Below are 26,520 nucleotides of genomic sequence, written 5' to 3' on the forward strand. Positions count from 1 at the left end.
GACATTTTGGCCTGTCTTGTCATCCGAGACCTGCTAATCTACGTTTGTGAAACTGATCAAGACCTGTTCTGAAAGGGACACCTATAATCCCAAACCCTTCCACACTCTGGGAGATTTCCGTGTCTATCTTGCTTTTGCTCTAGTTTTTCCAGATGACACAGAGCAGCAGGAATCAGCCAAGAGTCCCTCAAAGTCAGAAGATGAAATGGAATTAGAGAAGGTGTTCTGAGGTAGGAGACAATGATTAGATAAAGGGATGACTCAAAGGGAAAGATCTCCAGATCCTTAGATTTTGCAAAGTTTGATAACCTGGGGCAATAAGCTATGGTTTGGGAGAAACCTGAGTGGAAAAATTGAAAGGAGGTCCCTAAAATTTTGTAGGATGGCAGAAAGAGAAATTTTAGCTGAAAAGGTTTGCGTGTTAATTCTTGATTTGAAATATTGTCCTCCCAGCACTTTGATGCACATCTGTCAGTGACCTGCCTTTGACGTTCAGACTCTGTGTGAGCTGGCTTAACCTGAGAATCCTGCCTTAAAGGGAACAGCTGGGGTTGGCAGGTTCGGTGGTCGTGCGTGACCGTGATTGGCTCCCAAGGTGCGTTGGCCAATCGGCAGCTCCTTCGGGATAGAGACCCAGGGCAGTGCCTCTGCTGCTCAGTGTCTGCGGGTCTTTGACAAGTGAACAATAAAATGTACCGTTTGATTGCAGACTGTCTTGCTTCTTTGCCCCGTCCCTCCTGCAATCTTTCTTTTTCATGTCACATTACATGAGGAGCTTTTCACCTCTCTTTCCTGCCCCTGGGTTCCAGTGTTCATTGGTCTCTCTCACCAAACCTGTGCTCTAATTGGCAAAACCGGAGCCTGGTGGTGGCAGCCCACTCTTTCCATTTCCTAATTGGTGTCAGGGGCAGCTGGTGAAGCCAAGCCACGCTGGATTGACTGATAGCTTGGCTGCTGTGACTGTCAAGCTTCCGTCTGACCAAAAAGTTTATTATGTTCGAAACTAAAAATTAAAATGTTAAGTATATCTGACAGTGTTCACAGTGGGTCTGTAATTAAGGAGAACTTTCAGTGTTAACTGAAGGTCCCTTGGCTTTGCAACTCAAAATTTTGTTTTCTTTCTGACTGACAGCAGACTGTTTTCTTGCTTTTATGATATGTTGTAAAGCTGCATTGTATTTCCCACCACCTGCAGCACACAGGGTTTCTTCTTTTTAGAAGTATTGCAGACATGATGTTAAATGTGAGTGCTTAGAGTGGCGATCAGGGTGGCATTGAAGACACTCTTATGGAACTTAAAATTTACAAGCTCGGTTACGTGGGTCAGTGAGAAGGTATTGTTCTGTTAAAAGTGAATTATAAGAGCAAGAAGGTACAAATTCTTTTTCAAAAGCTATTTCATTTAATTGACATTTATGTTGAAGATATGAGGGGGCATTTAGGCATTTGAGTATAATATGGTCGTTTACCCAAATTAATGCCACAGTTACAGAAGGCTACATACAACATGCTGCATTTTAAAATCTAGTTTTAATACTTTGATTAGCATATTATATTCCAGTGTAATAAAACAAAGTAGTCAACTTAAAGAGATCACATATTACCAGAGAGCAAACCTCTCTGATGTTTTTGTCTCATCTAATTCCTGTAGCCAGTATGAAATAATTTCTAGCAGCATTTCTTTTGTAGAAAGAGGATTTGAGTCATTCTTTATGGGCACACATTGTGTAAAATGTTGTAATAATACCATCTTTCATTTGTTTGCATTATACTGGTTTTCCAAAGAACTGTCATATGCATCGTTTCACTTGGTCCTTTGAACATCCTGAAGTTAAGAAGTACTATTTTACATTTGATGGTTGAGGGGACTGAGAATCAAAAAGTTCAGTAACTTAATGGAAATCACTCCTACCACATGTGACTGATTCATGACATGAACCAACCCTCTTGACTCCAGATCTGTTGTTTTCCCACTATAACGTGCTGCCCTCTACATGCAGAATTTTAATGCTTTGAAGGTTACAAAGATGATTCCAGCTCTCTAGGTCTTAAATGCTAGTTTGGGAGATTGGCAGCATTCACAGATAGCAACACAGAGTGCTAAAGTGCTGAAGGAGTAATTCAAGCTCTGAAAGTGGGGTTGGCCATAGAGGTGATGAGGAGGGGAAGTTGCCATGGTTTCTTAGAAGTGTGAGTATCCAAACTGGACCTTTAACAAGGGAGGGGCATAGGGATTTGGAGGGTGTTTGGCACATAGAGTAAGAGAGCAGCTGGAACAAAAAAGTACAGAGATGGGAGAAAGACATAGGTTCTGTTTTGGGATGTTGAATAAAGGGATGTAGTGAAAATGGGGGTGCTGCGTAAAAATGCACTAATAATGGTTGGCAGACATGGAATGCAGAGAATAGCCGAACTGCCACTCTCATGACTGTGCTGGGGACAGATTATAGGTAGGAGAGAAGGGTGACATCTGTTAGGAATGTGGTGCAGCCTTCCCAGGAAGGGGAAGCTGTTTGAAGTAGGGGACTGTTCATTGGCATTCAGAGAGAGATTGTATTTGGTAGATGTTCCTGAGGTCAGAGACAGATTAGAAATAAGGGGGTTTGAAAGGAGAGATGAACTGGGCCCCACCATAAAGCTTTTTTAGTCCAGCTTTGAAGACTTGGAGAAGGCAATGGCACCCCACTCCAGTACTCTTGCCTGGAAAATCCCATGGATGGAGGAGCCTGGCGGGCTACAGTCCATGGGGTCGCGAAGAGTTGGACACGACTGAGCGACTTCACTTTCACTTGCACTTGAACACTGGCAAGAATCACATTCCAGTGTAATAAACTTACAATTAAAGGAACCAGCAAATCAGCAATTCAAAGAGTATACACGAGTTAAGGGCCCAAGTAACTGGGTGAGGCTTCTTCTTGTTTTATTAGTTCTTCACAGAAGCAGACCCAAGGTTCTGTGGTCATTACCTCCATCACGGAGGAAACAGTCTGCCATGCTAGTGACAGTTTGAACTAGAGCTTCTCTGACTTCCTTCCTGTGGGAAGCTGAGCAAGACACCCTCTCAGCCCTCTACCGATGGGGCAAGAAGAAAGCTCTCCTGAGTCTGGTCTTGTGTTCTGTCCCCTGCTGTCTCGCTGGCTCTGACCTGGGCCAGGGCGTGAAAGGTCGCTGCCATTTGAAGCTCAGTGACGACTTTTGACTGGGTTGCTAACAAGTGGTGTTTCAGGTTGCTAGATTTGAAGGACCTCCAAGGTATCCACATGGATCTATTAATTCAGGAAATTGGAAACATAGGTCTGGAACTGGGGCAGGCAAACAAGGGTGGAGAGAGTTCAGGAATCCTTCTCCAAGAGGTGAAGATCTGGGAAGAGGTGAGATCTCCAAGGAATAGAATGGAGGGAAGAGAAAAGAGGGCAGAAATGATTTTGGAAACCCTCACCTAAGAGGCAGGTGGGCTTCCCTGATAGCTCAGTTGGTAAAGAATCCGCTTGCAATGCAGGAGACCCTGGTTTGATTCCTGGGTCGGGAAGATCCACCGGAGAAGGAATAGGCTACCCACTCTAGTATTCTTGGGCTTTCCTTGTGGCTCAGTTGCTAAAGAATCCACCTGCAATGTGGGAAACCTGGGTTCAATCCCTTGGTTGGGAAGAGCCCCTGGAGAAGGGAAAGGCTACCCACTCCAGTATTCTGGCCTGGAGAGTTCCATGGACTATATAGCCCATGGGGTCGCAAAGAGTTGGACACGACTGCGTGACGTTCACTCACTCACTCTAGGCAGGTGGAGGACAGGTGGAGTTGCACTGGAGACTCCATAGGAGCTGGTAGCAGGGCAAGGCGAGAACGAGCAGCAGGCGCCACTAGGAGAGACTGGGGAGGCGAAGCAGTCGGTCAGAGACGCATTTCCAGAAAGGGCTGGTGGAGGAACCCCAGTGGGAGGCCAGTGAATTGATGATTATTGATCCATAATAATATCATATTATGATATTTGTACACATAATCAAAAAGCATGTAGAAATCAGAACCCAGATTTCAGGTGGTTAAAGAAGAAGGAAGAAAGGGGATAGCTGAGGCAGTTACTATTCTTTCAAGATTTTATTCTTTGAAAGAAAGGTGATAAAGAGTATGTACCTCGAAGAGTCAGCAGAATTTTTAGGATTTTTTCTTTAAAGACATTAATGTGTATGTGAGTTGAGGGGATGAATTTGATGGCAAGATAAGGATTAAAAATGCAAAAAAAAAAAGATGGTAATAATTGGGTGGAGCAAAATCTCAGAATTTTGGGAGTTCTGCTTTCAAGGGTAGAATTGAGGGTCTTTGGAAGATGCGGAAGGAGGGGACCCTTTCTGTTCAGGGTGAGAGAAGGAGCAAAGGAGGGATGACTGTGGAGCTTTAAGTGGGAGGAAGGGAGGTTTTCTAACGGCCTCCATTTTCTCAGTTGTAGGATTTCCTGACACTCGACGTTCTTCTGTGTAAATGCGGAGTTAGCCTGTTCTTTAGGGGGGGGACGGGGTACCCCAGGGTGACTAAGGTCAGATAATGGACTTACCAGGCAGGTGCCTCCTCTGCTCCTCAGATGTTGACACCTCTCACCTGCCCTGACTGCCCCCTGCCTGGCGTGTCTGTCCCAGCTTCGGCTTTCGCTCAGCTCTGCTGGACTTCTGTCAGTTCTTACCCTTTATTCTTGATTTCGTTTCCTTCATGTGGCAGATCTTCCTTCTTGCCTGACCTGCCCTCCTCCTTAACAGGCCACCAACTGAGGACCTTAGCCTAGTCTTCCACTGGGACCTTGATGGGGGGAGGGTGGGTTCTGGGATGTAACTGGTTTCTATGCTAAGAGCAAAGAAGACCGAGGTTGCCTTTGGGCTCCTCTTTTAACTGTATCAATGTATTTGTTATATGAATAAGTGAATGTGTTAGAGGATCCTACAGGATGTGGGGTAGGTTAAGATACTCCTTGGGAAAGATGAGACCTTGTAAATAAATTAGAATGAAGTCTTAAAGATACCTGACAGGTTTTGTTTTCCAGCAGATTAGTCTTTCTCACTGAAGCGTACTTTCGAGTCTTATTTAAGGTTGAGTTCTTCCAGTGCTTCTGAAATCTGTTCTGACTTTCTGACAGTAGACGTGGACATCCAGTTCCAAGAATAGCCTTAAATTAAAGACTGTCAATTTTAAACAGTTTAATAGATATGTAAGTGATAGCTCTATTTTAAGTGTCTTTCATTTTTTGAAAAATAACGCTTGTTTTAGAAATTCAAGCTGTTTTAAACCAGTTGCTTCCTTGTAACTTGGCAACAGCCGTTAACCTATGCTAAATGGTCTGGGCAAGGTTCATCCTTACAAACTTGGAGGGTCAGAAGTTTGTTTCGAATTTGTTATGAATCACCAGCCTCTCCCGTCTTCTACAGACTTGTGTAGATTGTTTCATTCCTACCTGTCTAGATTAGGAGTGGAGCTGGCAGGTGAGAAGTTAGAAATGAATACAGAGGTTCCAGAAACTTGGTTCCTGTGCACACAAGGTCTCCCATTTAACTTCATTGTGGCTAATAAAGGCAGCTGAGGAAGGGACCAGCAGCATCAGTAGTTTGCAGAAAACTATGGTTTTCCGTGAAACTGCTTGTTGATACTGCCTTTTAGGGAATGAGCTAACGTCTGTTTCATAGGCTTGATTCTAGTAGGCTCTTATTTTAGTGGTTCTCATCCAGGGTTATGGATTTATGTGTAATCTTGTGAAGACATGTTTCAATAACCAGTACTGCCTAAAGTTCTGTCATATTTTGGGTTCTGATCATTGCACCCATATCCATGTAATATAGTTGCTTGTATAGACAGTAGAGATTCTTGATAAACAGGGTGGACACTGATGTGGTATTAAAACAAAAACACTCAAGTATCAAAGATGCAGATGACAATACATTCACGTACATCTCATTTGCTTGTCACAGCGTCCTTTGCAATTGGCGTACTTCCCTTTAAACCTCTCTGCTATCCACAGTCTCATCCACCCCCGTGACTCTAGCCATCAGCTGTAAACCAGCAACCCTTGCATCTAGTCAGGGCTGTAGTTTTCAGCATGTAACATTTAACCAGTCTTTTCTTTCCACTTGCCAACTTCCTGAGGACCTGATGTTCTCTTTCTCAGTGGGCGAGATGGCCATCCCCATCATAAATCCAGCTGTACTCCTTGCCTTCCCCCTCCCCTTTTCCAAACCCTGCTGATTCCATTTCCTTGTTACATTCAAACCTGCTGCCACAGACCTTCCCAGCCTTCCTGACATTTAGCCTGTGTTTCTTTAGGTGTACCCCTGCATGCCTCTGGGTTCCACATTGCCACATTGGGGTGGCTGATCTGCAAGGACACTCTGCTGTGTCACTGCCACGCAGGAAGTTCAGCAGGGGCCTGCCACAGTCTCTAGGTCGAGCAGGAGCTTCAGTCTGGTACCGAGGGCTGTCTCCGTCCTCTGTCTGTGCTTGCTTCTGCTGCCTTATCTCTGACTGCTGCCATATTTCTAAGTGAATAGACCCTGCTGCCCAGAACCTCGGGCATGTTGCTCTTCCATGCTGCCATCCCTCCATGCCTTCATGCCTTAGCCTTAGAATATCCGCCTACATCTTTGCCACCTCTTTCTTGAGCCCCATCTTTTGGAAGCACTTTCGTCAGCATTTTCCATCCATGTGGAGTTTTGTTTTCCTTCCTCTCTGTGCCTGCTCTGCTTCCCCAGTGGACAGAGAAGTCTTAGAAGACAGGTGCATCTGTTTCTGCAGCACCTTGTACCCTACGTGGGACATACACCTTCGCAGAACATTTCACAAGTCTGAGTCTGCTCACATTTTAAATAACTAAATGACTTATTCAGGGTTATAGGGCGAGGTTCAACTAGAAATAGTTCCAGGTCCAAAGTTCTTTTATTCTACTTCTGTGTATGCTGTGTTTTTATTTTTTAAAAGTAAGTCGAGATAACTAACCAAACCTTTGGTCTTAGTTGAGTTTTCCTTTTTTTTTTTTTTTTTTTTAAGGACAAAAAAAAGAGTATTGCTGTTAAAGTAACTTGTTAGTATGGCTGGGTGCTGGTAGGCTCTGCCATAGGTGAAAAATATCAGCAACAGATCTTTTCAGAAATTTCTATAAATAACACAAACTCAATAAAACCTTCACATCACTATCCTGAGGGTGTAGCCAGGGGAACCATGTCCCCTGTGAATGATGCATTTAATTAAGTTCAACTTTAATGTTTAACGACAATAACTAGACAAATTTATTACTCCCAATATTTATATCTTATAAAGTATTAACTTGTAGCTGGAAAGCAGTAATCATTTTGAAATGAATTCCAGAGTCACAGTAATGCGGGGTTAATTCATGAGGTTGGTACTTGCAACTTTGGAGTCTAATCAGGTTCTTTTAAAATTAGTACCACTTAAATGAGAAATTGTGTCTTACCCATTTTCTTTTTTTAGAAGATTAGAATCTCTTTCCTTTCTGATGGAGACTGAAATGGTTTTCCCCACCTTCATTTTTCCTACTCTGCTGCTTCCCGCCGCACTCCATTATTGATGTTATTATATCATAAGGATTGTTTTTTGTTTTGAGGATTTTTCTCCTGTAAATTCCCCCACTCTTTTCCCCTTTCAAACAGATAAATACAAAGAAAGAATAGCCCTCTTTCATCCATTATAAATGATTTTTCATTTGAGCATGTCATCTTGCTTTTTGTTACAATGGAGATCAAAGGGATATAGGTTCACCACTAGTGTTCAGCAGTTCTTTTCAGTTTTGGACCTTAAAGAAATAAGATCTAGTTTAATTTGTAGCAGCTTTAGATCTCTCAGGCATGTGGCACTCAGACGGGTGGCTGTTACTGCATGCTCTGTGTGTGTGTGTGTGTGTGTGTGTGTGTTAAGGCAATGAGGGAGCTGGAAATTTGGTACTTCATATGCTTTGCATATCCCAAAGATACAAATCTCAAAGGAATGCATTTGTGTTGAAATAGTACTTGTTTCTATTTAAACTAAGTTGAGAGTCCTTTAAAGATCCTCATTTAAAAATATTCATTCCATAGTTTGAACGCTGGTGTCATACAAATTTTCAGTGTTCTATTGCTTGGCTTTTTGTTTTAAAAGAGCCTTTTAAAACAACCTTTTTGTTGGTGCAGTGTTGAAAGAATCCGAGTGCCAGTGCAAGAGACACAAGAGACATGGGTTCATTCCCTGGGTTGGGAAGATCCCCTGGGGTAGAAAATGGCAACCCACTCCAGTATTCTTGCCTCAGAGATGCCATGGACAGAAGAGTCTGGCGAGCTACTCTCTGTGGGGTCGCAAAGAATCGGACACGACTGAGCATGCACGTGCACATTATTGGATAATGTTAAACCAAAACCTTACCACTCAGTAGGCTTACCATCTGATCCTTCTTAGTCTTCAAACCTTCCATATGATGTATTCCTTACTTCACTGAAACCAGGCCTCTTTCTCCCAGTGTCATCACTGTGACCTGATCTCATCCTTTGTGGTCCAAGTCCCATTCTTCTTGCAGTTATATCAAATATTTACTCTAAGATTTATAAGTCAAATGTTATTTTATGGTTCTGATGAATTGCATAGTTTATTAGTGTTATCTGCTAAGGATTGCACTACTTTCAGAAATCCAGTACCCACTCATTATTGCATGGAACTAATAAATACTGAAATGGTGCATCTATGTATTCTGTGCTTATTTAATACTGCTCCTTCCCTAGATCAAATTGACCTTCGCCTGTATCCACTTTTCATCTTTGGGTGGCAAAAGGATTTAAATAAAATTTCAGAAGCTAAAGGCCAAAACTATGTTTGGTTGCTGAGTGGGTTCTATCTTTTAGTCTATCTCCCATTGACAAAGCCTGTTGAAAAAGACTTTACTTGAATGTAGAACTTGGGTTCTAATTTTTATCTTACTTTCCATGTAGTTTTATGGATGAGGATCTGAAGGAACATAAAACCCTCGTCTAGAGTCAATTTAACAGAACCTGAGATCCCTGTTGCTAAGAATTAAAAAAAAAAATCATATTGAAAGTCAATACTATATTCTAGCTTGTTGTGCTTTCAGAAATCTGGCCATTGCATAAATGGAATAACAAAAAAAAGTTTTTTTCTTCTCTATGACTATTTTATATTTATTTCTATCTATGTTTTCTAATCATGTCAATTCTGACCATATGGAAAAAGGGGGTTTGGAGTGTCCAGTCGCACAGAAATCTGCCTATAAATTCTGTTCAACTGTGTGGAAAGATATAAACATAGACATTTAAAACCTGCTAAAATGTCAACTGAACTGAAAAAGGATTATTAATGTGATTTTTTTGATAATTAAACAAAAAACCAAATGTATTAGCAGATTCTATTGATACATTTGAATTTTTGATGTTATGACATTGTCGTGACAATGTGTGTTATGACATATGTGGAAAGGTATACGCTTTGTTCTCATTTGAGCAAGATGTTGCTCTGATTATCTGGAATTCATGTTCTCAGTGGCTCTGTTCATTTTGGTTTTCCTTCTGAACCATTTTGAGATTCTGCCTTATTAGGGAATGAATCACTTTTCACATGAAGCATGCTCAATCATGTCCAATGCTTCACAACCCATAACCTATAGCCCCCCAGGCTCCTCTGTCCATAGGATTTTCCCAGCAAGAATACTGGAACAGGTTGCCATTTGCTTCTCCAGGGGATCTCCCCAACCCAGGGATTGAACTTGCGTCTCCTGATTCTCTTGCATTGGCAGGCAAATTCTTTACCACTGAGCCACCTGGGAAGCCCTTTCACATGGAATGAAGTGTGAAAGTTTCTCAGTCGTGTCCGACCGACTCTTTGCAACCCCATGGACTATACAGTCCATGGAATTCTGTAGGCCAGAATACTGGAGTGGGTAGCCTTTGCTTTCTCCAGGGGATCTTCCCAACCCAGGGATCAAACCCAGGTCTTCTGCATTGCAAGTGGATTCTTTACCAGTTGAGCCACAAGTAAGCCCCTTCACATGGAGGTTTATTGGTAAATCTATTTAAGGTGTACCTTAGTATGTTTATTCAGGAACACTCAGCACAACCATGGATGGTGTAGGTTTGATGAGGCAAGACCATTTGGAATGGTATTTCCTCACTGGCCAACATATGATATAGAAAAGCAAGAAGTAGGTGCTTTGGAGATAGATTTCTCCGTACCTACAGTAAAGGGGAGCTATTTGTAAGTAGCCCTGAATTAATGTTGGGTGTCTCAGTTTTGGCTAAAACCCCGAAAATGAATACAGTTCTGTAAAAATTGATCAAACCACTTGGACTCAAATAATCAGAACCAGGTCTCAAGGAGAATAATTTCATGCTTAAGGGAAAAATAACGACTTACATATTTCAAAATTGTGACAGACATTCTAAGAAAGTTCCAGTATATGGTTACCTGCTGGTAAGTTTGGGGATATTGTCTTTTTCTTTTTTTGGTGTCTGGAGGGAGAGAAGCAGGTTACAGGGTCACAATGTTTTTTTTTTAACAGTGAGCATAATGTGGGCTATGCGAGGCCTGGCACAGACCACAGACTACTGTCTGTGTGAGGGATGCGGGTAGTTCTCTAAAACTCTGTGGCCTTCTCTTTGGTATTTGCGCTTTGGAGGAGATGAACTGAATATTGTTGAGCAGAGGTGCTTGGTGGTAATACTAGTAGTTTTGCTTGGGAGAGGTCACACATCATGTCTGTGAACCGGTATTGAAGTCAGGAGAGGTTTGCCAGCCCCTCTGCCTTCCTGAAGCTGGGCTTGGTGAATTTTGAGCATTACTTTACTAGTGTGTGAGATGAGTGCAATTGTGTGGTAGTTTGAGCATTCTTTGGCATTGCTTTTCTTTGGGATTGGAATGAAAACTGACCTTTTCCAGTCCTGTGGCCACTGCTGAGTTTTCCAAATTTGCTGGCATATTGAGTGCAGCACTTTGACAGCATCATCTTTCAGGATTTGAAATAGCTCAACTGGAATTCCATCACCTCCACTAGCTTTGTTCGTAGTGGTACTTTCTAAGGCCCACTTGACTTCACATTCCAGGATGTCTGGCTCTAGATGAGGCTTCAGCAATATGTGAACCGTGAACTTCCAGATGTTCAAGCTGGATTTAGAAAAGGCAGAGGAACCAGAGATCAAATTGCCAACATCCGCTGGATCATCGAAAAAGCAAGAGTTCCAGAAAAACATGTATTTCTGCTTTATTGACTATGCCAAAGCCTTTGACTGTGTGGATCACAATAAACTGTGGAAAATTCTGAAAGAGATGGGAATACCAGACCACCTGACCTGCCTTTTGAGAAACCTATATGCAGGTCAGGAGGCAACAGTTAGAACTGGACATGGAACAACAGACTGGTTCCAAATAGGAAAAGGAGTACGTCAAGGCTGTATATTGTCACCCTGCTTATTTAACTTACATGCAGAGTACATCACGAGAAATGCTGGGCTGGAAGAAGCACAAGCTGGAATCAAGATTGCCGGGAGAAAAATCAATAACCTCAGATATGCAGATGACACCACCCTTATGGCAGAAAGTGAAGAGGAACTAAAAAGCCTCTTGATGAAAGTGAAAGAGGAGAGTGAAAAAGTTGGCTTAAAGCTCAGCATTCAGAAAACTAAGATCATGGCATTTGGTCCCATCACTTCATGGGAAATAGATGGGGAAACAGTGGAAACAGTGTCAGACTTTATTTTTTGGGGCTCCAAAATCACTACAGATGGTGACTGCAGCCATGAAATTAAAAGACACTTACTCTTTGAACGGAAAGTTATGACCAACCTAGATAGCATATGGAAAAGCAGAAACATTACTTTGCCAACAAAGGTCCATCTAGTCAAGGCTATGGTTTTTCCAGTAGTCATGTATGGATGTGAGAGTTGGACTGTGAAGAAAGCTGAGCACTGAAGAATTGATGCTTTTGAACTGTGGTGTTGGAGAAGACTCTTGAGAGTCCCTTGGACTGCAAGGAGATCCAACAAGTCCATTCTAAAGGAGATCAGCCCTGGGTATTCTTTGGAAGGAATGATGCTGAAGCTGAAACTCCAGTACTTTGGCCACCTCATGCTAAGAGTTGACTCATTGGAAAAGACTGATGCTGGTAGGGATTGGGGGCAGGAGGAAAAGGGGACGACAGAGGATGAGATGGCTGGATGGCATCACCAACTTGATGGACGTGAGTTTGAGTGAACTCCGGGAGTTGGTGATGGACAGGGAGGCCTGGTGTGCTGCAGTTCATGGGGTCGCAAAGAGTCAGACACGACTGAGCGACTGGACTGAACTGAACTGAACTGCCTTCCTGAGGATACAGCGCTTGTGCTTCGCCAGCCTGATCTCTGTGTTCGTGACGCTGTCTTCATCAGCCTCACGTGCCCACCCGTTCTCACCCTAAGCAGCTTCCTCCTCTTCTGCTCTCCAACCTTCTGTCTACCAAGTTGACAACAGGTTTCCCTTTTACTCTGTACATTCTCTGTCAGCTTACGGAAGCTGACCCAGTCCATACACATCAAGGGGAAAATTCAGGAAGGAGGTGGCATTCCTTTGCCCTTCCCGTTTACAGGTTTCTTCTGACTGGGCATCCTTGGACCATTGTTCACTCCTGCTGAACCTTTGTTTCCACGTCTGAACAGAAATGTGGCTTTGAAAGGAGGGATTTCTCAAGGCCTTGGAAACTGTAAAATTCCTTGTCTAAAAGTTCCGTGGTCTGTGGGGAAATGAGTCCTCTTACTAACCCAGAGTCATCAGCGTCTGAGAATTGGTGATAAGAAGCCCCATTTAGGTCTTGCCACTGCCTAAGGACCATTTTTGAAAGGAAAAATACGTTCAGAATTCCAAACAGTTGCCTTTAGAATGTCGTCTTTGGAAGGTAACTTAGATAAGCCTTTTTTGTGCTTTGTGTTTATATCCGTGTATCTTATTTTTCTGTTCTGTTTGTAAAAGTTTCCAGCTCTTATTAATTTGTTTATTTACCTATAAATTAATATTCTTGACACCTCCTTCAAGCAAGCATTGGGTTTATTTACAGCTTACTTTTCGGATGAGTCTAATATGCAGAGATGTGTTAGATTATTAATCTTATTACTTTGGCAAAGGACTGTTTCAAAGGGTGAATACTGAAACTTGCCCTCATACTTGGAATTTATTTGTTTTTATTACATTTCATAAATGAAATTTCAGAGCCTGGAGGAAAATAGTGGGGTTAGTATATTTCAGGAATACATAATTGGCTTGAATTCTTTGGTAGAGAAGAATTTTATAAAATTAAAGTATCATTATGAGTAAAGTAGCTTTTTGCTTGTGTATATATGGAGCCTCAAATCTTTTAAAAATTGGAGTCATAATTTACTCAAATGTAATAACATTAAAGCTAAAATATTGCTCAGTTTGTATATATGACTGTTTCCCCCCGTCCTTGTTCCACATTTAATGGTGTTCCATGGTTTTTGCTTCTCCACGGCGATTTGTCATGAGAACTGACTAGTCATAGCTGGGAAACAACTTGGGAAACAACTTGCATCCTTGGGAGCCCTGAGGAGGATGTTATTGCTATTTTAGCTCAAGCAATGCCTGTTACTGTACTTCTTCCCCAGCCAGTAAATGTGGGTAAGAAAGCATAAGACAAATGTGTTTAGAATTATCTTTCCTACAAGCATTCCACAAATAAGCTAAACTGTAATGGGAAGTATGGTTTGAAAAAGCTGTTTTCATTATAAACTACTTACTGGGCCAGATTTTTATAAAGGTAATCAATGAAGAACTTTTTAAAGCCAAGAACATTTAAAAAAATAGTGGTGCTTGAAACAATTAAGTGAACAGTGATTGCATCTCCTTTTGGGACATAGCAAGCCTGCTATTCAAATCAAAATGCCAACCACTTGCTCTTGGAGTGGCTGGACCACTTGGTGGGTGGCCATATTGGGCACAAAAGGAACTCGCCTCTGAACCGTCCAAGAGCCTTCTGTCAGCATCCGGGAACTCCATGACTACATTTGCTTCTGTTTTTCATGACAGCAAACAAGTAAACAAATACCAGTAAATAAAGAATAAGATAGGAAACAACATCCTCTCTATTTCTGACTCATATTTCTTCTGTTTAACAGGAAGAGTAAGGTGAGAGAATGTGTTGCTTTTCCATGTGTGTTTGGTCATTCAGAAAACTAGTGGTCCTGCATTGAAATCATCTGTTCTTCTGCTTTTTCAGGGGATCTGCACGTCAGATCAGCAGCTTCTTTGTACAGCTGTTCATTTTCTTCCCCTGAGTGTTGGAAAGAGGGGTCAGCAGACTTTTTTTCTGTCAACGGCCAGATGTGGATATTTTAGGCTTTACAGGCCATACGGTTTCTCTTGCAGCTACTTAAATCCGTCCTGGTGGCGTGAAAGCAGCTGTGGACTGTGTATAGGGGAATGGATGGGTTTGTGTTCCAGGAAAATGGGAATTTTACTGTATTTCCAAAACAGGTGATGTGCAAGATTTGGTGCTTGAGCCATAGTTGATTGCCCCCAGTGTTGGAATGATGGTTCCTGCTTTTCATGTGTCCACATATATAACACTGCTCCATGGATTACCTATATTATAAATAAAGGGATAGATAAAGGGGTGATCATTATGGGTGCTTCCAGGGTACTCGCTGTAGCTCTATCCCTTTCTCACTTAAGGCAACATCCCAGGAGTCCCAGGAATTAGTGTAGCTTATCACAGGGATAACCTTGGATCTTCTCTGATTTTGTAACAAGTAAACCAGTCAAAATCCTCAGTACTTTAATAGTAGTATCAGATTACTCGTCAAACTCCCCACACCAGGCTTTTGCCATTGGCCTTTGAGAGTTCTGGTTTGAGAAGGCCAGTTCTTTGGAGCTCACAGTTGGAGTCTCATGGAACAGTTTGGCAGAGTTGAAGCAAGACATCTCTGCTCATCACTGGTGTCCACATGGGCCAGGTGGAGCTTGGTGTGTACAAAACGCTCTCTTGTGTTGTTCATGGAGGCATGCGAGTCAGGTGAGCCAAACAGTTATAGACCTTGTGTTTTATTGTCCTAAATCTTATCCTGTTCCTCCCTCCTGCAAGCTAAAATTGCTACAGACTGATCTTGAATACATGTGTCTGCGTTTGGGTGACTGGAAAGTTTGTTTTACAGATTTCTGGGAGGTGGTTAGAAATCAGCTGGTTTTGGGGTATTGGTCAAAGAAGGGTAAACAATTCATGTGAGTTCCTGCAAGAACACACCCAAATAGATGGGATTAGAGTTAGGATAATACTTTGGACACCTGGTAGGAAGAACTGACTGCTTGAAAAATACCCTGATCCTGGGAAAGATTGAAGGAGAGAGGAAAAGGGATCAACAGAGGATGAGATGGCTGGATGGCATCACCAACTCGATGGACATGACTTTGAGTAAACTCCGGGAGTTGGTGATGGATAGATAGGGGAGGCTGGCGTGCTGCAGTCCGTGGTGTCTCAAAGGGTCAGACACGACTGAGCAACTGAACTGAAAGGTGGTACTGGTACTGATGATTCAGATACATGTAACTCTTACTTGGCCTTCTTACAGAATCCACTTGGTGGACAAAACAGTTTGTGCCCCTCACAACATTTGATCTGCGATGTCCATGCCTCATTGGTCTATGCCTACCAGCCTTCTGAAATTTCTTACCTGACCAGTTAAGTAGATGTTCCCCAGGAATCAGTTGTGCTTGTTTGTAAATGTATTCAAGTTAGTTGTTACTGTTATTAATGTTTTAATTACATGTCATTTGTTGTTGTTTGTATGAAAAATAAGATGACTGATTTGGAAAGACTCATCCAGGTGACTTACCAAAAACTTGTTTTTGACTTAGGTGTGGGTGTGGGTGGGAGAACTGTGGAAGAGATGGAGGGAGGCAGCAGAATTGAGAAAGATCCCACTCACTGACTAGTGTATAAGGATCTTTACATTCTCACTCACCTTTAAAGAAACCAGTTGAAGTTATAGGTAATGTAGTGTGCAGGTTGCAGGGAGCTCCCCAGAGCCATACTCCCAAGGCTCATTCTTGTATCAAGCAGTTGGCAAATAATTTATATTTAATGTTTTATTACAACTTAATGTATAAAGCGCATATGTATCTTTTGGTTTTTACTTTGTGTTTTAAATATATTGTTTGCTGGTCCTGATTGTATCTGAGTGCTTCCCAAATGTGCCAGAGCTTTGCATAGTCTTGTATTTATCCTCACCATTGCCTGTTGGAAGAGGGCCCAATTATGATCTTCATTTTAGCAATTGGGAATCCAAAGCTTAGATATCTAATGTAACTTTCCTGAGATCCCTAGGCTAGTAAATGCCACATGTGAGATGCAGTGTCTTTGTCTTTCTCATTATACCATCTCCCTGCCTGCAGCCAACTTGATATTTAAATGCAATATGGATTTTTTTTGGAATAATGTAGTTGGTAAGATTTTAACTTATTATGAATTGCTAAGCTGATCTTTATTAGAATTAAACCTGGACGTTGCCACAGGGTGAATTAACTTTAGTTAGTGCAAGAAATACAAGCACAACTTAACTTAAACCTTAACTATATTGTCCTTACGTCTTTTCTGCATTCTGGTTTTCTTGTCTGGTTGCAAACATACCTACTTGGAATGAGTATATTTTTTTTACTTCTTAAAAAAATCATAGGTATATGATTTAATTTAATTCTTAAAAAGAAATGTAATAGGGAAGATATTAATAACTCCATGTTTTTTAGATGAAGAAACTAAGATTCATAGAATTTAAGTGAACTAAGAGACATATTTGGAAAACCACTAGGCCTTTCAGGTATGACTTAAATCAAATCCCATATGGTTAACCACTGGAAGTAACAAACAGATTCTAGAGATTAGATCTGATAGAGTGCCTGAAGAACTATGCACAGAGGTTTGTAACATTGCACAGGAGGCGGTGATCAAAACCATCGCCCAAGAAAAAGAAATGCAAAAAGGCAAAATGGTTGTCTGAGGACGCCTAACAAATAGCTGAGAAAAGAAAAGAAGCTCAAGGCAAAGAGGAGGAAAGGTATACCCATTTCAGTGCAGAGTTCTGGAGAATAGCAAGGAAAGATAAGAAAGCCTTCCTCGTGATCACTGGAAAGAAATAGAGAAAAATGATAGAATGGGAAAGACTAGAGGTCTCTTCAAGAAAATTACAGATACCAAGGGAACATTTCATGCAAAGATGGGCACAATAAAGGACAGAAATTGTATAGACCTAACAGAATCAGAAGATATTAAGAGGTGGCAAGAATACACAGAAAAACTGTACAAAAAGATCTTCATGACCCAGATAATCATGATGGTGTGATCACTCACCTAGAGCCAGACATCCTGGAATGCGAAGTCAAATGGGCCTTAGGAAGCGTCACTATGAACAAAGCTAGTGGAGGTGATGGAATTTGAGTTGAGCTATTTCAAATCTTAAATGGTGGTAGTGTGAAAGTGCTGCTTTCAATATGCCAGCAAATTTGGAAAACTCAGCAGTGGCCACAGGACTGGAAAAGGTCAGTTTTCATTCTAGTCCCAAGAAAGGTAATGCCAAAGAATGCTCAAAGTACCGCACAATTGCACTCATCTCACATGGTAGCAAAGTAATCCTCAAAATTCTCCAAGCCAGGCTTCAATAGTACGTGAACCAAGAACTTCCAGATGTTCAAGCTGGTTTTAGAAAAGGCAGAGGAACCAGAGATCAAATTGCCAACATCCGTTGGGTCATCGAAAAAGCAAGAGAGTTCCAGAAAAACATCCGCTTCTGCTTTATTGACTACGCCAAAGCCTTTGACTGTGTGCATCACTGAAAAGCAAAGTGGTGAGGAAATGTCAAATTCTGCAAGACGACAATTTCTATCAGTGGAAGGCAGCAGACCCACCATGGAGATATTAATATTGGAGACGCAGTGCGGGCCTTAGAGCACTGTATCAGAATCACTGGAGATGCCCTTAAAAAGGCAGATGGCTGGAGCTCCACCCAAACCTAATGTGAACGACTGTCTCTGTAGGTGGAGCCAAGGTATTTATACTTTTAAGAAGTATCCTGGGTATTCTCTGCACTTCAATGCCTAAGAACTTTTGCCTGAATTAGAAAGCCATCAGACTAAGTAGAACTCTCTCTTTGGCACCCAACACTACCTGGCACTTCATAGGCACTTCAATTTCAAGGCTGCTTTGGAGAACAAAACTTTTGTAGGAGCAGATAAATTAGCAATGCAGTTGTGATGATTTCTTCATAACAGGATCACTTTGGAGAAAGAGAGCAAGAAATACTTATCATGAAAATAGCATTTTTCTAGAGAATGTAGTATTTGATTAGGAAACCCCCACCTCAGGTTTCAAAGGATAAAGTAAATGAATGGACTGAGAGGACTTAAAAGTATCTTTCTTTGAAAGGTGTATGGAAAGTATCACTTGAGTGTTCAGACTTACTGTTAGTCCACATCACGGGATTTTGTATATAAAAAGGTATTACAGAATAGCTCCGGCTCAGAGTGGTGCCAAGTCAAAGAAACATTCATGATGAAAATACTGTTTGCTGAGTTAGCCCCCTGAATTCCTGCCAAGGTGAGCTCCCACCATCAGAGCCCAGGGCCAGAAGGAGGAAAACAGGAGTGAGCAACTCTCTCTCTCCCTTACCTCCAGTGTGAACTACTATTGGCTGTTCTAGAGGAAAGTGTATTTTGTTTGCCTGTTGTGGGGGGTTGTAATTTCTAGCTCAGACTCAGCACACTTTCAGCAGTCCAAATTCTCTTTGGATAAATTCCAGCTAGCAGGAAAAGAGAGCTTCCAGTTAACTTTTTTCCTTAAGAAGTAAACACTTTTTAAAAGTCTTCAATGAATTTTTTTAAACAGTATTGCTTCTGCTTTTTGTTTTGGTTTTTTGGCCAAGACACGTGGGATCTTAGTTCCTTGACCAGGGATCGAACTTGTCCCCCCTGCATTGGAAGGCGAAGCTGAAGCTGCAATACTGTGGCCACCTGATGCGAAGAGCTGACTCATTAGAAAAGACCCTGATGCTGGGAAAGATTGAGGGCAGGAGGAGGAGGTGACAATAGAGGATGAGTTGGCTGGATGGGATCTCTGACTCAATGGATATGAGTTTGAGCAAGCTCCGGCAGATGGTGAGGGACAGGGAAGCCTGCGTGCTGCAGTCCATGGGGTCACAAAGAGTAGGACATGACTGAGCAACTGAAAAATGACGAGATGGATGTAGAGTTTGAATAACATAAAGCAAAAGATCCACATTGCAGTTGAAAAGTTGGATTAAAAGATATTTTCCTATGTAATACAGATATTTAGTTAAAGGAGGAGAATGTTGAGGGGCTATCCTTTCCCTAGTATGTGCTGAAGTATTATATGGAGGATTACTACTGGCTCTTCTCTAGCTGCATCTGAGTATGGGATTAATTTTTTTTTTTTAAAGGATTCAATTTCAGCAGGAGGGATTTAGTTGAAAGACAGGAACTAGTTCTGGTAGAAGGAAACTCTGTAGGGTAATCTTCTCTGTGGAATTCTGTAGAACAGTTTTAAGATTCTGCCCAGATTTAAAGTAATAAACTAGCTAACCAAGTACAGAGTTCTACAGTTATGTATATTGATTTTACTGTTTTTTTTTTATTGTAAATAATTTCCTACCACCTTCTTTTCATTCTACAGGGAAAATAATGGTGGTAGAAAACAATGTATTTAGGCAGACAGAGGCTTTGCAACAAAGTTTCACTTTTATCAGTTTATATCCTTTCCCACTGAGTGATTTAGTTGTTATTCCTAATTCTCCGAAAGAACATTTTAATGGTAGACCCCAGACAGCAATAAACTTATTAGAATGAAGAATGAAAAAGGAAATGATGGATTTAAAAGTTAGAAGCATCTGATATTCAGGGATAAGAAGTAGTATTCAACTAAATCATTGGGGAGTAATTAGAAAAATAGGTCATCAGACAAGAGACTTAGAAATCTTTCAGAGGGAGGCTCAGGAATTCACTGGACTGTTACCATATGGGTTAATTCTGCAGTGTGAGATTCCAGAATGACAGTGCTAATTTTGGCTTACCAGAGAACATTTTACTTTCTGTGAAAATTTAGTTTTTTATATCTTACCACAAAGCACCAAAGTTTTACATGCACCAGCTATAATGTATCCTTAGTACTTTTCTTTCCTTATCCTCAAAGAATAAAAAAATTAGAAAATTAATTAAAAAATTTGGTGAGGCAGCAATATGAGCAACTATTAAGAGAACTAAGAATGTGTTTGCTAAATCAGGAATGGGGAATTTTGAACTTAAGTGTAATAGCAAGTAGACTTACTAAAGTAGAAACCAATCTTATGGTGACCAGGAGAGAAAGGGGGAAGAGATAAATGGGAGATTGGTATTGACATATATACACTACCATATATAAAATAAGTAACTAATAAGGACCCAGGGAACTTATATATATATAAACTCTTCTCAGTACCCTGTGATGATCTGTATGGGAAAAGAATCTGAAGGGTGGATATATGTATACCTACAATGGATTCACTTTGCTGTACAACAGAAATTTAACACAGCATTGTATTTCAACTATACTTCAGTAAAACAAACAAACAAAGGAATAGAGATTTTTCTCTAAAATGTCACTAATTATCTGGAGGGAACAAAAAGAAATCTGACCACCAGTAAGGTGATGGGTATAAGATTAATGCTTAGGGATTTTTAGAGTCAGAAATATGAAATATTCAACTTGAGCCTTTTGAACTTTAGAACAAAACAAACAAGACACCCCTGTAACAGGTCACATACATTTTTAGCTAAGGGCAAGGATTAAAAGTGAGGGAGTAAAAGTGAAGCGGAAATGAACAAAGAGAACAAGAGAGACAAGAAGTTCCTGGTAAGTGGAGAGATAGATAAGAGAGGGGGAGAATATGGCAAAAGTCCAAAAGGAAACACCAGAGGAGAAAGAATGAAACAGCCGTGGAGGTTGTCCCCGTCTGCCGTCTTCACGCCAGTTCTGCAGGCTTCCTGGCCATGCTTCCGCCCTGGGGTGTGGCTCCACCTGCTTGAAGGTTTGCCAGCGTTCTCCTGTTCCAACCCCGTGTTCACCTGATGTCCACTCCTCTTCTGCTCAGCTGCAGTTGCCTGCTGCTCTTCCCGGGTGAATGTCCCCAAAAGCTTGTGAGAGCTCCCATGTTCTCCAGCTCGTCTGCCTGTCTTCTCCATGCCTTTTTTATTCTTGGTTCTTTATGGCTCAGAATCCTCTGTGCTGCCTTGTGGGCCCAGTCTGTGGTTGCATCGCAGCCCCTTCATAATTCTCCTTGACCTCTCTTAGTTTTCTGTTAAGTTCGTCTTCAGCTTGAATCACTCTTTCTTCACCCATAGTGTGTCTGACAGCCATCTCATAGTCTAAGAACCGTCAGCCAGTTCCAGTGATTGGCAGTGCCTGCCTCTAGAAAACTGCGTGGGGAGGACTGTGTAGCTCCATTCAGACTCAGTGCGTCCAGAGTGTTGGTGGCTGAGTCGCCCTTGCTGAGGGCGTGGCGGTCAGGAATGGTGACCCGCTTGCATCCATCTGCTCTCCTGTTGAGTGTTCTGGATGCTTGAAGTTGTTATGTTCAGTGTGCTAAAGGGGGTCAGGTTGGATCAAGAGGAGTGGACATAGGAAGTTGCCTGCTTAGACCCATTTCTTGGAACAAGTGATATCGAGAAAATGACCAGAGAAATGAGTAGTATTAAATGAGGAGACAGAACTACAATGGGGAATTCCAGAAATACGCCTTTCTCTGTCAAAGGCACATGCCTTTCTATGCCTTTTACCTTTCCCTGTCAAAAATCCAGTCCTTGAAATCCCGGTAATTTCTAAGAATAGAAAGTCAAGGAATAACGAGTATGCTTTAGTTAAACCTCCCTGTGCCTGTCAAGATGCTGAACTATATAGGCATTATAGGAGCCAGGGGAAGCCTTAGCACCCATCCATCCATCCATCCATCCATCCATCCATCCATCCATCAAACCTGTATCGAACCTCTGTTTCATACTTGCCAGGCTCTGGCCATATGGCCATCAGAGGACACATGCCCTGCCCTCAAGGAGTTCAGCCAACACATTTTATTTTCATCTTTATAGTTACTTATATGCTTATGTTTTTTCTTGATACAAGTTTTTTTTTTTTTACCAGGTAAACCTGTATCTGATCATTTTCTCATTTTTGCTCCTGCCCTGTGGTGGTTAATATTATGTGTGAGCTTGCCTGGCCTACAGGTTGCCCAGGTAGCTGATACAGTGTTACTTCTGGTGTGTCTGTGAGGGTGTTTCCAAAAGGGGTGAGCACATTTGTTTCAGTACACCATGAAAGAGGTCTGCCCCAACACGGGCAGGCTTTGTACCATCCGCTGGCATCCTGCATGGAACAAAAAGGTGAAAAAAGGGCAAATTCCCTCTCTTCTTGAGCTAGGATGTCCATTTTTTTTTGCACTCGAGCATTCTTGGGCCTGGTTCTTGGGCCTCCAGATTCCAGGACCTAACCAGCACCCTGCCTGTGTTCTCATACCTTTGGCTTCAGACTGTGAGTTACCCCAGCAGCTCCTCTGGTTCTCAGGCCTACCCCACTGACTCTCCCGGTCCTCCAGTTTGCAGACAGCAGATTGTGGGACTTCTCAGCTTTCATAACTGTGTGAGCCAGTTCCAATAATAAATCTCTTCTTTGAGATACATACATATATGTATATATATCTCCTTGGCTCTGTTCATCTGGAGAAACCTGACTAACACACCCCTAAGCAGCTGCCCTCTCTACAGTGCCTCATACATTGGAGTTTCTCCATAGCTGTTGCCAAGTGAATCGTTTACTATCGGCTGCTTGGGCCCATGAGAGTTTATAAAAGGGAGTGGTCGGTAGAGCTGTGCATGGCTTTATAGAGAAGGTGATAGAAGTAGTTGTGTAATAATGAAGAAGTGGTTGGTTAAAAGCCATCTTGACCATTTATCAGCCATGTGATTTGGCCAGTTCATTTCACTTCTGTGACCCTTGGAGTGCTCTGCTGTAAAATGGGGGTGGTAATTTTGACAAGGTTTGCTTATTTTACTGTTTCTGTCTGTGCTAGGTTAGTAGCTTTGAGAATTTAATTTAGTCCTGGGTGGTTTTCATTTTTTTTAAATTCTGTTTTATAGAATTTATAGTTTTAGACCTGATTTTGCTCATTGCTGCTTTTCTTTTAAATTGTAATTCTTTTTTCTTTTCTTTTTAATTTATTTTTTTATTGAAGGATAATTGCTTTACAAAATTTCCTGGTGTTCTGAGAATTAAACATTATCAATGTGAAAGAAGTTTATAAACTCTTAAGTGTTACGCAGTTATTAGTTTTTATTGATCTTTGTCATTAGAAGCTGCTGTCCCCAAACTTCTGATTTCAGACATCTATGCCTTGGATCTGTCTTCCATTTTATTAAGTTGTCTGCACAGTCCTAAACGAGGAAGTCTGCCCTAGGCCCAGCACCCTGGACAGAGGTTTATGATCCTGACTCATTTCCTGGGGCATCTTAGCTATCCATTGAAAAGAGTAATCTCTTAATTTAAGGAGAGTCTAGAATTTTAACTTTTCAACCATGCCTTAGAAACCAAAGATATTAAAGGATGCCTTTAAAGCATGAGTTAAGAATGGATTACCTTGATTCACATTTTCCAGGTGGTATGCTAACAACATCTCAGTGAAATACTGGCAGAAATATTAAAATTAACACATTCTGAAATTGTCTATGTGAGATTTATATTATTCTAAGGTTGGGGGTTTTATATAGTAGTCTTTTGTTTAGGGTAAAGGACTTACACTTAGTGTCAGACTGCAGCATATTTGAACTTTGATGGAAGTGCATTAGTACTGGACATAAGGAAACCTCTGGGTTATTTTCTCATGTGATGACAGCATAATTCTCTCAAATACCGGATTTTCAACCATATACTGACACTGTTGGTCAAAGAAAATAACTCCTATGGTGATTGCAGTTAATAATATAGTATTGTATATTTGAAAGTTGCTAAGAGAGTAGGTCTTAAAGGTTCTCATCACAAGGAAAAAGAATGTTGTAGTGTAGTGAAGGATGTTAACTAGACTTATTGTGATTCTTTCACAATAGATGCAAATATTAACATTGTGTTGTATACCTGGAACGAGTATGTCAGCTATACCTCAATAAAAAAAAACCCTAATAGCTCATGATATATGCCAATTTTCCTCTTTCATCAGTTGTATTTTCCTCTTTTGTTTTAGAATAGAGTGTGTGGCATCTTAAATGTATTAATATCTCCACATTACAAAGTGTCTGGTTATCTCTCAGATTTTCTGGGCATGACCAACAGCATGCATTGTCTTAATTCTCGCATGTCCCCCCATGTGGTAGAGCATCATGTGCTCTTTCAGTTTTGTAGTTTGCTGTCCTCTCACTAGAATTTGTGCATTTACTTTAGACCATGTTTAGAAAGTGCTGGTGGAAACGTATCTGCCATTCAGCACGTGTAGGCCTCTATTATTCATACCTGGATCCTTGCAGTTGCCCCCTTAACGGTTCCCCCACTGGCATTCTCCCCTCTTTCTAATCCGTCCTATTTACCAAGATTAATCTTCCTAAAATGCTGTGTTCATTGCATTCAACCTTTAGAGGCCCCCTGATGGCCTGCAGGATGAAGTCCAGACCTCTTAGCCAGACAATTAAGTCTTCCTGCAGCCCAGTTTCCACTTACTTTCTGGCCCTCTTACTGTAATTCCCTCTTCAACTGATACACCTGCGGAGGCCTCCTGTCTTCCCTCCTCTGGACCTCTCTTGATTGTCCCCTTTCTTGCTATGGCCTTTGACTCAGTCTCTGCCCATCTAAATGCTACTCATCCAGTTTTCAAGTTCCAGTCCAGCTGATGACATCTTTTATTTCCCTTGCAGCATTCACTGTCTTTATCATATGTTGTCTTTTATTGTGGCTGTTTATACAACCTGTGGGCTGCTCTCCACCCCACTCTGTAAGTTCTTGAAAAACACAGCATCTATGGACAGGAATGGATTGCTGCTAGTTTATAGCTCTGTATGTAAACTGGAGCTTTAGGACTATGATTGGTGGTCACTGAGTGAGGTGCAGCTGGCTCACTTACTCATTGTGTTCTACCATCTTTGTCGCAGGATCTTCATAAAATAGGTTTCATTGAGTGCTTGTCAAATAAATGAATAGAGACATTACGTTTATTTTGTTCTTCCCATAGGTGAATTGTTTTAGCATTTAACAACACATTAGCGTGCATAGAGTTTGGTTTATTCAGAATGCCCCAGGATCATTTATGGATGGTCGTGAATTGTGTGTAGTCTGCTTAGGTCATGCTGTATGCTTAGTTAGAACTTAGTAAGTTGGCGGCCAGGTCTTTCTATCAAACAGATTGGAAAAATTCTCCAAAGTGTTCCAGGAACTCTTTGGAGAATAGATCAATTAACAATTTTATGTTGCATTTCATCTCTTGAAGGTTCAGGCTACCTCAGGTGCAGGGAAGCTCCTGCAGGACAAAAGATGGCTTGTTGCAAAGACCAGCTAAACAGTCTTTTTATACACATTCAGCCAGTTGTCAGTTCTTCCTTGATCGTATCATCATTACTGCTTGTATTCATCTGACACCAGACTGAAAGAATAAAGGCAAAAGATGGGGGGACCTGGGAGGGAATTCCTACAGCGCTTATACCAGGCTTGTCACGCTGCAGGAGCACAGTGTCTGGTTTTAATAATCTCATATGTCATTTTCAGTTTATTATTAGTAAAATAAAAACCTATTTCTGAGAATTATTTTTATTTTTGAGAAGATTATGGAATGTCACTTATGCTCTTCTTTCAGGAAAGTCATGGAGGGGGCTATTAACTTGCTAAATGTCATTATACTGCTTGTTTTCAGTTTCAGATTAATTGCAGGTGGTAGCCATTTTTCAAAGCAAACAGGCTGTCTTTTTAGTTCGGTTAGAAGAAAAGCATGGATTCTTTACTGTAGCCTGGAATATTCTGTGCAAGGTGACAAATGGCAGGGATCACAAAATGCTTTAAAAGATAGAAAAGCTGCTAATATTGTAATTTTTAAAGGACCAAGGCTGAGCTTGCAGCAGACTATTTCTTTACCATACTAAACAAGTTACACATCTTGGTATTTATGCTTAACATATATATCTATTACTTTCAGTATATTTTCATGCAGCTGTTTTTGACTTGGCAGTAATATCTTTGTCCACTTCTACAGTGTTCATTCCAGATAGTAAACAACCCTGGGAAGGAATTGCATCTTAGAAGCTCCTTAGATAATGACCCATGCAAATATAGCTTTTAATTTAAGATAACCTGTACAATACTCTTAAATTGTGACTAACTGGCTTTGTCATCTAATGAGAGTAGAGCTGTCCCGGAATTAGACTGAGCTTGGGAGGTACATTCCTACTTTGAATGTATATGACTCTTTCTCCTTTTGTCTGAGTGTTTTTGGTAGCTGATAAGTACGGCATCAAATG

The 26,520-nt window shown here is 41.3% G+C and overlaps 1 protein-coding gene and 1 long non-coding RNA gene across 5 annotated transcripts in view; both read left to right on the top strand.

Annotated features, from left to right (window-relative positions):
* The window catches only part of CHCHD3 (coiled-coil-helix-coiled-coil-helix domain containing 3), a 293,301-nt gene that overhangs the window by 148,524 nt on the left and 118,257 nt on the right, over positions 1–26,520 (top strand). The gene's annotated exons all lie outside the window — the stretch shown is intronic.
* The window catches only part of LOC147373784 (uncharacterized), an 84,058-nt gene that overhangs the window by 43,460 nt on the left and 14,078 nt on the right, over positions 1–26,520 (top strand). For 2 of the 3 annotated variants that reach the window (XR_015162076.1, XR_015162077.1), the window contains exon 3: positions 1–26,520. This exon is cut by the window's right edge and continues 14,078 nt beyond it. This is a non-coding gene — a long non-coding RNA (uncharacterized LOC147373784). The other variant, XR_015162075.1, reaches the window with a different exon arrangement.

Source organism: Bos grunniens, chromosome 4 (genome assembly GCF_055505025.1).
Source record: "Bos grunniens cultivar Pamir isolate PY7600 chromosome 4, Bosgru_T2T1.0, whole genome shotgun sequence".
NCBI classification, from domain to species: domain Eukaryota; kingdom Metazoa; phylum Chordata; class Mammalia; order Artiodactyla; family Bovidae; genus Bos; species Bos grunniens.